This window comes from Rhinoderma darwinii, chromosome 4 (assembly GCF_050947455.1).
Source record: "Rhinoderma darwinii isolate aRhiDar2 chromosome 4, aRhiDar2.hap1, whole genome shotgun sequence".
NCBI lineage: Eukaryota > Metazoa > Chordata > Amphibia > Anura > Rhinodermatidae > Rhinoderma > Rhinoderma darwinii.
This window is the reverse complement of record NC_134690.1, coordinates 126,082,910-126,094,271: the sequence shown is the minus strand read 5'-3', so window position 1 is coordinate 126,094,271 and position 11,362 is coordinate 126,082,910.

Genomic DNA, 11,362 nt, shown 5'->3' with positions numbered 1-11,362 from the left:
CAGCCATTATAGTAATAGTGTAGTATAATTAAATTTAAGAATAAGTATCAGTGGTTAATCCAGGATTCTAGAATGGATTGCCCTATCTTGGGGAGAAGGAATTTTTCACCTGTGACAAATTGGCCAAAAGTGTCCAGGGTTTTTGCCTTGTTCTGGATTAATGGCTTTGGCAATAGGGGTGTAAACTCTATTAAGTACAGCAATAGTTGATAGACAATATTACCTTCTCCAACCATGCCCTAATTACGGTTTCTCTTTCCCTCGTGACCTAATCCCACGCCAATGGCAGTGGCGGTTGAATACCTCCCTTTTAGATGATGTTACGGTGGTACAAGATGTCCAGAAATCCCTTGAGGATACAGAAAGCGCACAAGTGCATAGTACTAGGAGTGTTGGTGAAGCATGGAGCCTGACTTAATATATAACACATGACTGCCATTTCTGCCGTACCAGATACAGGTCTTGGAGACATCACATAAGTGCTCACTTGCAGAGGATGTGGGGGTTTCACAAGGCTAAAGGGGTTCTGGCAAGGTGCAAATGGCACATTTATGAATATGGGAATAAGTGTTGGAAATCCTTGGCTAGAGCCTTGAGAACTCAACATGCCAGTTCTTGCGTACCTTCCACTCTCACGCACACTATGGTCCGTAAACATCTTTAGATGAATATTGCCGCCACGTTTTGCCACTACTACAGTACGTTGTAAAAATACAGATCGACAGAATCCTGCGTCGGCCAGTTTCGCTTTCCAGTTTACCATGCAGAGGTTCCTTCAGAACTCTGGCCTACCCTTCTTTTCTGAATCTGAAGTACTTGGCCTGGAGTTGCCCCTCTCTGAGGGATGCAGTCAAGAACAAACAAGCTGGGAAGGCGCCAGAAGCGGATGGTCGGTCCCTTTCCTACTATTTTCTCAAAATTTCTTGACACCCTGGCTCCACATTGGTTGGCAGCTTTCAACTCTTTAGTTTCTGGCTTCTGCCTACCTAAAGACTCTCTCAGAGCTCAGATTTAATGTGATGCCTAAGGAGGGCAAGGATCCTTTGCTATGCCCTAGTTACCAGCCCATTTTCCTAACTGAGGCCTTTAGCTTTTTGCTAAGGTACTGGCAGCGCGTATCTCCCCCCTATTAGAGTCATCATCCACCCGAACCAGGCGGAATTTATGAGAGGTAAAGAGTTACGCGACAACACCACTAAAGCTCTCAATTTGCTCCGTCAAGCTAAATTGGATCGAACTCCACTTATGCTTCTATCTACAGATGCGAAAAAGGTTTTTGATAGAGTAAGCTAGATATTTATGGAAGAGACGCTTAAGATAATTGGCCTCCGGGAGCATATGTTACATTGAGTGTTGTTGCTATACTCGAGACCTTCAGTTAGAGTACGGGTGAATGGCATTCTCTCTGAGGATTTTGATATACGTAACGGTACATGTCAGGCTTGTTCTTTGTCCCCATTGATTCTCATTCTTACCCTTGAGCCCTTTCTCTGTACTGTTTTAAACACATGGATATCTCTGGGGTCACGTACAAAGGACGACCTATAAAATAGCCGCTTATGCGGATGATTGTTGTACCATTTTTTTAATTTATATTCTGCCGAGAATATTATATCATTTTCAGACTCTTCTAATTAAGATACCTATAAGATTCTTTAAATAGATTGTATCTACTGAGAATGCTTTTATAAGGGCTTGGAAGTTTGGCAGACTAAAACATACCATGCTATGTCAGCTCAGATTGGAGGGAGGGATACGTCTCCCTGACTTTAAGGCCCATTACCTTGCAGCCCATATGGCTAGAGTGATAGACTTGTGCTGCAATGTCCTGACCTTGAGTCCATCTGGAGCAGTCCTTTACATCCATCCCACTAGAGGCTTTACCATGGATACATCTGTCTCAAACCACTCTCTTCAGATTCCACCCTACTATTAGCCTTATTTTTGGAATGTTGTCAAGATTCAACAATTAGATCCCAAGTTTTACTCTCCTCGTCCTGTCTCACACCTATTTTGGTCAGTCGGAACTAACCCCCCCCCCCCCTTCCCTGGGATTGAGGCTACGATGTTTAGATCATGGATTTCTTCAGGTCGATTCAGAATTGATGCAAACTGGCCAATGTAAGAATCTCTTCAATCAGAACTGATTCCTCTTGGTTTGTGTCGAGAATTTCAGCTAAAACATTATCTTCAGTTCCTCAACTCCCTGATTTTTTCTCCTGCACTAAGACTCTCTTTGAGCAGTTATGTTTAGGTTCGAGAATTCTTCATCACACATTATCCTAGACCTACACCTTTCTCCAAGTGGTCCCTGACAGCCAAACTCCGGGAAATGGCAAGCAGACTTAAACCAAACTTTTTTCTTAGGACATGCTAATCGTATCTTTACTTTGTGCCATAGCTCGTCTCTTAGCTCGCCGTATCAAGAGGCTGGTTACAAGCTTCTAACACGATGGTATAGAATCCCCACTCGCCTCCATACTATATTTCTCCTGGTTTATCTAACCTGTTGGAGATGCGGTGAGGAAGAGGGTACGTTCTTACACACTTTCGGGTCATGCAGGACCCTTACCCCATTTTGGGAACATATTATCGAGGTTATTAAACTGGTATCAGGCTCTACCTTTGTATTGGCTCTGGCCCTGCTCCTTCTCCATCACGGTGATATCTCCACTTAAAAAGTACTTTAAAAAGTCATTATTGCATTTCTTGGTAATGGCAGCTAGGGCATGTATACTTTTGCCCTTCCATCGCGCTCTTGCTGCCAATCTCATTGATACGATGCATATGGAATTTCTTACTTCCTCTATACGGGGGTCTCATGACAAATTTGCAAAGACATTGTTTACCTGGATGGACTTCTATAAGACTTCTTACTGCAACTATTTAAAGACTGACGTTTTTGGTGCTTAGGATAGGAGATTGGGCTCCTCTCAGACTATTTTATCTGCTCCCCTCCCTCCCCTTTTTTTTCCCCCTCTTCGTCCCTTCCTGACCCGGACAGGTTATGCTTCAGGACGGCCTATTCTGCTCCGACCTTTTTTATTTCTGTTTTGATTTGGTTTTTCAAATCTGCTCATAAGCTAGAATGAGAAGTGGGCACGGGGGGGGGGGGCTTATCTCTTGCGGCATCACCTCATTTATTGTTGCTTATATGTTCTACTAAGGGCAGATTCACACGAACGTTGCGTTTTTGCGCACGCAAACAACGCGGCGTTTTGCGAGCGCAAAAACCATTTGACAGCTGCGTGTGTCATGCGTGTCTGATGCGCGGCTGCGTGATTTTCGCGCAGCCGGCATCATAGAGATGAGGCTTGTCAACGCCCGTCACTGTCCAAGGTGCTGAAAGAGCTAAATCTTTCAGCACCCTCGACAGTGAATGCCGAACACAACAGCGAAAAACCTGTAAAAAAAAAGATGAAGTTCCTACTTACCGAGAACTTCCCGGCCGTTGCCTTGGTGACGCGTCCTTGGTGACGCGTCCTTGGTGACGCGCCTCTCTTGACATCGGGCCCCACCTCCCTGGATGACGCGGCAGTCCAAGTGACCGCTGCAGCCTGTGATTGGCTGCAGCCTGTGCTTGGCCTGTGATTGGCTGGAGCTGTCACTTGAACTGAAGTGTCATCCCGGGAGGTCGGACTGCAGGAAGGAGACAAGAGTAATCGGTAAGTTAGAACTTCGTTTTTTTTTTACAGGTTAATGTATTTTGGGATCGCAAGTCACTGTCCATGGTGCTGAAACAGTTTAACTCTTTCAGCACCATGCACAGTGAATGTCTCCCGACGTTGCGGACCGGAATTTTTTTTGCCGGGTTCGGCCAAAACGAGTTTGGCCGAACCCGGTGAAGTTAGCTTCGGTTGTCGGGGTTCGCTCCTCGCAAAGACACTCCGTTTGGATGCTTGGAAACAGAGAAGCACGTGGTGCTTTTCTGTTTCCATTCATCCTTTTGACAGCTCGTGCGCTGTTTCAGTCTGTTCGCACGGAAGTGCTTCCGTGCGACCTGCCTGGTTTTCACGCACCCATTGACTTCAATGGGTGCGTGATGCGTGAAATACGCAGAGTTATTGAACCTGTCGCGTATTTTGCGCAGCGAACAAACGCTGCGCAAAATACACGGACTGTGTCTACTGTCCCATAGACTTCTATAGGGCATTGCGTGCCGCGCAAAAACCACGCGGCCTACACGCTGCCAAATCACGTTCGTGTGAATCCCCCCTAAGTAAGATTTTTCCTCATGTTTACAACATTCTGGTTAATTGTATATTTTGTTTTGTTTGCTGTGGGATGGCGGTCCTGCCTTTGTGCTCATACCTCTAAAAAAATAAATAACAGAAATGGTAATTATAAAAGTTGTAATGTTAAAACATACATAATACTATTCTAAACACTATATCAATAAAAAAAAACAGCATAATATTAGTACTAATAATAATGGTAGTAAAAATATTTCTAAATATGAATTATCAATAGCGACTGAAGCATCTAAGCGATTTACAGAGGGAAAGAGCTCATCTATTATTAGCCTGCACATTGTAATGGCGGGCTGCCGATGGGTTGCCATGGCGGCCGGGGGCATAGCAAAGGCCACCAGGCCTGCCGTGGCTGTATGCCTATTAGGCCGAGCCAGAAATGAACATGTTATTTAAACCACATGTGAACGGCATAAGAAAAAAATGCAAAAAACAGCTAAGGATTTGCTTTTTTTTCTATCCCCCTTTCCACAAAATTTTTGAATAAACTTTAATCAATATGTCCCATGTACCCCAGAAATGGTACCAATGAACTATAGCTCGTCCCGCAAAAAAACCAAAAAACTTATATGGCTGCATCAACGGAAAAATAAAAAAAAGTTATAGCTCTGGAATGCGACACTGCAAAAACATATTATTTCCTAAAAAAAAAGTGTTTTTATTGTGCAAATGTAGTAAAATCAAAAATAACCTATAAATGTCTGGTATCGCCATAATCTTATTGACCCTTTGAATAAAGGTAACATGTTATTTATGCTGCACGATGAAAGTTAACCAATGAACTCTGTGTACCTCACAATGGTGCCAAAATAAAAATTAAAAAAATGTAAAAAAAATTATAATAAATTTAAAAAAAAAATAAAAAATTATAATAAAAAAAAAATATATATATATATTATAAGTATATAATTGCTCGGTCATTAAGGGCCAAAATAGGCCAGTCATTAAAAGGATTAAAGCTGAGGTTTAGGATAATCCAAAATTGACCAAGTTATAAAAATCTGGAAATAGATTTTAGTTCAAGACTTCCTGTATTTTTACAGTTACTATTAGGGCATACTATGCCCTATAATATTACGTTAGTGCATTCTTGCTTGAAACTGGATATATATTTAACTAATTAATAATGCAAATATTATTCAATGCTTTTGGGTATGGCAGGGGCTAGTTAAGTTTGGCAAAACATTAGTAAGTTCATTTACTAGGTTACTTAGTGCCATCATGCTTGATCCCTGGTCATATTTGTTTTTAACAGTACGATACCAGAGTAACATGGGAACTATGCTCCTACAATTATTCAGCTTATTGTTTTAGCCACTAAATACTGCACTTTAAAAGCTATGTACACCTTTAAATAAATTTTTCTTCTTTTTAATGAAAATGCCTATTAGTGTGATTAGTGCAACTTTCAACTTAATTTGTATTAAAAATAATTGTTACTATTTTTAGATACAGTTGCTTTGTATCCTGTATACAGAGCAGCTATATCTAGCGCTGAAACCTGTATCCGTCGGGTCCACGAGACTGACAGGTTCAGTGTCAGCGTGACATTTTTATTAAAAATAAAAGATTTCAAGGGTGTACATAGCCTTAGGCCTCATGCACAAAAACGTGTTTTGGATGAAATGCGGATTTATTCTTTTCTATGGGCCCATGCATATGACCGTGGTTTCCACGGTCCATGCATTGGACGGGAGCTCGGACCACAAAAGAATCAATGTGTGCACGGTCCGTGATTTGCGTGGTCATGTGCATGAGGCCTTAATAAGCAGGATTATTACTTATTTTGTCACAACCAATATAGTAGGATCAAATTTTCTTGGGGTGAAAGTTATGGCAGTGCCTGCTTGTTGCAGAAAATTAGACATTTAGGCTTTGTTCAAATCTGCATCAAAGGCTTCATTAGGGGCCTACATCACAGATTCTGTCATTTCTGCCAGAAAAAATAGCGTAGCATGCTGCACTGTTTTATTTGGCAAAAACGACAGACACCATGACGGAAACCAGATGGACTCCATTAAGTCAATTGGTTCGGTCAGGCTCCATTGGATTGTGTCATACAACAAAGAATGACTATGACGGAGCAGAACAACAGAAAACCAGAACGCAGATGTGAACAGAGCCTAAACTGACCCCCTTTCAAATTTTATAAATGCATAATACATAAAAACAAAATACCTAGGCTTGTGCAGGAGCTAACTAAACAAAATCAGTCCCTGACTACTTGGATGAGGCTGAGCTAGTCTCAGTCCACTCAAACAAAACAACAGTATTTACAGCAACCTGTTAGGGTAAGTCCATACGTAGCCTAAATACTGCAGATTTTACACAACGGATTTCATTGGAAAATCCAAAGCATATTACAGTAGCAGTAGCAGCAAAGTGGATGAGATTTGAACAAATCTCATCCACATGCAGCGTAAAAATTCTGCAGAAAAAACGTTCATAAATTGACCTGTAGTGCGGTTTTTAAATCTACAGCATGTCAATTTACGTTGCGGAATCGCTGGTTTTCTGTTCCGGATTTTCCCTATTGAATTTAATGAGAAGGTAAAATCCGCAACAAATAGCAGATGTGATATTTGCGGTGGAAAAGTTGTGTTTCTGCTGCAAAAATTGCAACTAAAAAAAAAAATTCTATACTTACCCAGATCTCTGTGCTCCCATGTCCAGACCAACCTCCAGGGATGACATTTCATCCCTTGTGACTGATTCCATGTGGGCTCCAGGGTGGATACTCTGTGTACCTTTTACACAGCGTATCCATCCTGTGTGAACATAGCCTTATACTTGCCGTTTCGTCGCACAGGGTATCAAAGCAATGTCCTTACAAACAGAATTGGCATCTCTTCCAAGGCTGAGAGATCAAGAGAACAGTCCAGCCTGGTTATATAGTACACCTGGCATGGTGCACCTAATCAAGACATATGCTGTATCGCTAAGATTTAACCCTTTCAAAATAGCTTTCCTTAGCATACACTCAGGGCCACCATTAGGGCAGTACTGGCGGTACTGCCGTCAGGGGCCCGGACATACATCTTTTTTTTTAAAAAGGGGCCCGCTCTCCTCTGCAGCCTGCTGCTTCTCTGAGAGGACGGTGGCGCCACTGAAACCACATGCCACCACCCCCTTCTGCACTATAATTGTACCTACGTATATAGGACGCAGATACAATTACAAGCATAAACGCTGAATGGCAAGGCACGTTCCATGCCATGCCATTATGCACCTGCATGGCCGCGTCATTGGGGATGCGCCCCTATTCATCGCATCTGTGACATCCCACACACTACTTAAGGGCTGATAACATCAGGACATACACACACATACCCCCTGAGGAAGCACCTTTAGCGAAACGCGCGTTGGGGTTCATGTGAAGGAGCGAGCACCGACTATTACTTTCCCTTGCGGCTATGGGTAAGGTTGCTGGATATAAACGATACTTTGATGCACTGTCACTTTATTCCACTTTCCCTTCCCTCTTATCTTTTACTCACTGAATATATTTATAGGGTTTACTGGATCAATAATAGGGTAATTCCCCCTTTGGGTCTGTACCTAACCTATGCAATTCATTTATATAGCCCTTACATCCATAGATACTATTCAGAAAGTGCCAATAATTGCTCCGTTGTTCATACTAGGGTCTTGTTCTTATTCATTTTTTAAACTTTGTCTGTGATATGTGTTAAATAAAAGTCTACTTTTTATATGAATCGGCTTTATGGCTCTTTTCTGTTCTTCTGTGTATAGTCAATCATATGGAGCTGCCTGTATGGTAAATTATGGAGGGACGTTTTTGTTGTAATCCGTGCCCAGCCCTCATTATAAATGCTTTTGGAGTTTATATATTGAGTATATAGGACGCAGATACAATTACAAGCATAAGCGCTGAATGGCAAGGCACGTTCCATGCCCTGCCATTCTGCACCTTTCAATGACGCAAGCGGTGCGATAACGTCACCACGCCACTTGCATCGTTGAAAGACGCTGGCAGGGCGGAATGGGGATCCATATAGGGCACTATCCACAGTGTATGGTGCTATTATAACCAGGGACACAGTGTATGGTGCTATTATAATCAGGGACATAGTGTAAGGTGCTATTGTAATCAGGGACACAGTGTATGGTGCTATTATAATTAGAGGTGCAGTGTATGGCACTATTATATTTAGGGGCATAGTGTGTGGCACCATGAGAATTTTAACTTTATTTATAGGTGCAGAAATGTTTAAAAAGCGAGAAGCTAAAAACATCTGAGTGGCAAACTGCAGAAATGGGCTGTGGCCGGGAGAAGTCATCTTAGAGGTCTGGACTGGATGGAGAAGAAAATAGAAAAAGAACTAGAATCTGAGAAGATGTCACCTATGTGTCACTTAATGTAAATGTTTTTCTGCCTCTAATCATTACTGTAGTCAATTTATGATCTGCAGCGAGTTGATAGGTTGTATGATTTCCTTTTTTCTGAAACATCAACTCCCAGCATAGCCTTACCATTGTTCGGGCCATGCTGGAAGCTGTAGTTTTACGCTGTACAAACCTATACAACAGGGTTTGCACTAAATTGAGCTGTATTTGTGCTGGAGCTGTATTTATGTACTGAGCTTGGTTATGGTACTGTATTTATGTACTGAGCTTGGTACAAGTGCTGTATATATGTTCCGAGCTTTGTTCTGGTGCTGTATTTATGTACTGAGCTTTGATCTGGTGCTGTATATATGTACTAAGCTTGGTTCTGGTACTGTATATACAGTTTGTCAAAAAAATTATGGACCTGTGACACAAGTTTTGGCATTTTAGCTGTTTACCAAAACATATTGAATATACAGTTATATAATCAATATGAGCAAAGTGCAGACTATCAGATTTAATTTGAGGGTATTCACATCCTAATTTTAGGAAAGGTTTAGGAATTACAGCTTTTTAATATGTAGCTGCCTCTTTTCCAAGGGACCAAAGGTAATCAGACAATTATCTCAAAAGCTATTTAATGGGCTACATGCGCTATTCCCTCATTAATCCATCATCAATTAAGCAGGTAAAAGGTCTGGAGTTGATTCCAGGTGTGGCATTTGCATTTGGAAGCTGTTGATGTGAACCCACAACATGAGGTCAAAGGAGCTCTCAATGCATGTGAAACAGACCATAGTTAGGCTGAACAAAATGAAGAGATCCATCAGAGAGATATCACAAATGTTAGGAGTGGCCAAATCAACAGCCCAGTTCTGGAACAGCGTTCTTTGGACAGATGAAACTAAGATCAACCTGTACCAGAATGATGGGAGGAAGAAAGTATAGAGAAGGCTGGGAACAGCTCATGATCCAAAGCACACCACATCTTCTGTAAAACATGGTGGAGGCAATGTGATGGCATGGGCATGCATTGATGCCAAAGGGACTGGGTCACTAGTGTTTATTGATGATGTGACAGAAGACAGAAGCAGCGAGATGAATTCTGAAGTGTTCAGGGATATACTTTCTGCTCAGATTCAACCAAATGCAACAAGGTTGATTGGATGTCGCTTCACAGTACAGATGGACAATGACCCAAAACATACTGCGAGAGCAACCCAGGAGTTTACTAAGGCAAAGAAGTGGAATATTCTGCAATGGCCAAGTCAATCACCAGATCTCAACCCTGATCGAGCATGCATTTCACTTGCTTAAAGAGGCTCTGTCACTAGATTTTGCAACCCCTATCTCCTATTGCAGCAGATCGGCGCTGCAATGTAGATAAGAGTAACGTTTTTTTTTTTTTTTTTTAAACGAGCATTTTTGGCCAAGTTATGACCATTTTTATATTTATGCAAATGAGGCTTTGTAAAGTACAACTGGGCGTGTTTAAAGTTAAAGTACAACTGGGCGTGTATTGTGTGTGTACATCTGGGCGTTTTTACTTATTTTACTAGCTGGGCGTTGTGAATGGGAGTGTATGATGCTGACGAATCAGCATCATCCACTTCTCTTCGTTACCACCCAGCTTCTGGCAGTGCACAGACACAGCGTGTTCTCGAGAGATCACGCTGTGACGTCACTCACTTCCTGCCCCAGGTCCTGCATCGTGTCGGACGAGCGAGGACACATTGGCACCAGAGGCTACAGTTGATTCTGCAGCAGCATCAGCGTTTGCAGGTAAGTAGCTACATCGACTTACCTGCAAACGCCGATGCTGCTGCAGAATCAAATGTAGCCTCTGGTGCCGATGTGTCCTAGCTTGTCCGACACGATGCAGGACCTGGGGCAGGAAGTGAGTGACGTCACAGCGTGATCTCTCGAGAACACGCTGTGTGTCTGCACTGCCAGAAGCTGGGTGGTAACGAAGAGAAGTGGATGATGCTGATTCGTCAGCATCATACACTCCCATTCACAATGCCCAGCTAGTAAAAGAAGTAAACACACCCAGATGTACACACACAATACACGCCCAGTTGTACTTTTACTTTAAACACGCCCAGTTGTACTTTAGAAAGCCTCATTTGCATAAATATAAAAAATGGTCATAACTTGGCCAAAAATGCTCGTTTTTAAAAAAAAAAACGTTACTCTTATCTACATTGCAGCGCCGATCTGCTGCAATAGAAGATAGGGGTTGCAAAATCTGGTGACAGAGCCTCTTTAAGATAAAACTTGAGACAGAAAGACTCACAAACAAGCAACAACTGAAGACAGCGGCAGTAAAGGCCTGGCAAAGCATCACAAAGGAGGAAACCCAGCATTTGGTGATGTCCATGGGTTCCAGACTTCAGGCAGTCATTGCCTGTAGAAGATTCTCTACAAAGTATTAAAAAAAACCATTTTATTTATTGTAATGTTAATTTGTCCAATTACTTTTTAAGCCCCTGAAATGAGGAGGCTGTTTATAAAAAACCTTTTACAGGATATTTTTGTTCAACCCCTTGAATTAAACATGAAAGTCTTTACTTTAATTGCATCTCAGTTGTTTCATTTTAAATCCAATGTGGTGGCATGCAGAGCCCAAATCATGAAGATTGTGTCACTGTCCAAATAATTCTGGACTTTGGACTTAACTGTATGTATGAGCTTGGTTCTGGAACTGTAATTATATAGGATATTCAGTATATTTATAAATACAAAATTACAGGGCAGATGGA